The sequence below is a fragment of the Cyprinodon variegatus genome, unplaced genomic scaffold, assembly GCF_000732505.1.
Source record: "Cyprinodon variegatus isolate N-32 unplaced genomic scaffold, C_variegatus-1.0 Scaffold740, whole genome shotgun sequence".
In the NCBI taxonomy this organism is placed as follows: domain Eukaryota; kingdom Metazoa; phylum Chordata; class Actinopteri; order Cyprinodontiformes; family Cyprinodontidae; genus Cyprinodon; species Cyprinodon variegatus.
In genome coordinates this window covers 308,346-310,211 of record NW_015151193.1, presented here as the reverse complement: position 1 = coordinate 310,211, position 1,866 = coordinate 308,346, and positions in this window count along the sequence as shown.

Here is a 1,866-nt window from a genome sequence, read left to right as displayed (position 1 = left end):
TAGAACCATAGCATACAGTTATAGAGCACTTTAAAAACACACTGACTAAACTCCTGCACCTTCTATAGCTCTATCCATAGAGAGAGAATCAAATGAGCAGAGATGTTGAAAATTATAAACCTTTGCTGAAATAATTTGGTTTCTATAAACTGAAATCATGTTTGTTATTGAGGCTTTTAGTCTTAGATTACTGTGTATTTGTGTTTCATCAAAAATCTGCCAAAACTTGTCTTTTTATGTCTAAATACATTTATATATTTACTGAGTATAAAACGGAACAGGTTAAAATTATAACTTTTTTTTATTCATATAATTATATAATTGTTTTCCTTTTTTCTATGCTTTAATCAGGGCCATTAATCAAGATTTCTCCTTTTTTATTATTATTTATTATTAATTTCGGGTTAAAAGCTGAATAAATGCGTCACTTCACCGAGATTAAAACACGCAAACATTAAAAAAAAAAAAACCTTTGATTCCTCAAATAAGACAAAAAAAAATAATCCAGACCACAAAGGCAAACAATTCACCCATCTTGTGTTGACATAACGGTCGCCATGGAAACAGATGCACATTTTCCCGCGGGCTGTAAACTGCGTGGGAAACTAGGAAGTTACGGACCGGTTGTGTCCACGCGCTTCACGGCGATCCACGCCGATGGTTGCTGAGAAGATTTATCCAGACTGACAGGAGTCATTTTTTTATTATCCAGAACGATTTAAACCCGAGCTGGTCGCACATCCGGTAGAGATTTTCATAATAATATGCAGACAGGAAAACATTGATAGAAAATAGATATTTATACTAATATATTAAACTAATATGGGATAAAATAAGTCACTTTTATTACAAATGAAAGGCATTTTTTTCCTTGGATGAACTTGTTTATTATGACAAAGAGATTAAAGATAAAAAAAAAAAAAGAAATTTGTTATTAAACCAAGAGGCCCTCTGGTGGTCATAGCTGTTAACTGCATGTAAGTAACCGTTTTTCTCTTTAATTGCTGTGAGTTAATATTTAATTTAATTAGCTGATGTTTATGGAGGAGGATTAGGGCGAAAAAAGAATTTGAAAATTAACTGATTTTTATATATTATTTTAGTTTAATATGGGGGGAAAGTCAGAATTCTGACTTTAATCTGAGAATTGTGGATCTTAATGTAGATGGGCACCATGAAGGCAGAGATGTGGAGAACTCAGCTTCACTGGTAGAGGTGTGAGTTGTTTGGGAGGAACAGTAACACATTGGTAGAAAATGACTGAATTAGGCAACTTTTTCCGTCCCTGTGATGTCCCTGTGATGCTGTTTAATTAATGGAAGAACAGAAGGTGATTAAAACAAGAGAATTAGTCTATAAAACAGACATGGCTTGACTTGATGCTGACATGTTTGTTAGCTGTCAGAATTCAGTCAGAATTCTGACTGTTTTCCCATATTAACCTGAAATAATATATATTTTTTAAAAGTTAACTTTTATTTTCTCAGCGGCTATCTTCCAACATTTTCCCAGATCTGCTTCAACTGCTGCAGAGTCAACAGGATTTTATGCCAAGAAGTGAGTTGGGGTCAAAGGTCTTCTTCTTCTTCTTCTTATGAGGTTTTATGGCGGTTGGCAAACTTGTGAGATGTGCATTACCGCCACCAACTAATATGGAGTAAAGCAAGGAAACAGGAAACTGTTTAACTGAACCCAACATAATAAATACTAAATAACATTTGCCCTCATAATTTTAATTTATCTTGAAGTCATTGTGCTTCTGCCAGTTTCTAATAGTCCTATCGGTTTTCCCATCATGCTTTCAAACATTTCCCAGTTTAAATCTTTAACTTCCAGATATTTTTCTGCAGCTTTCACTACTCTTTT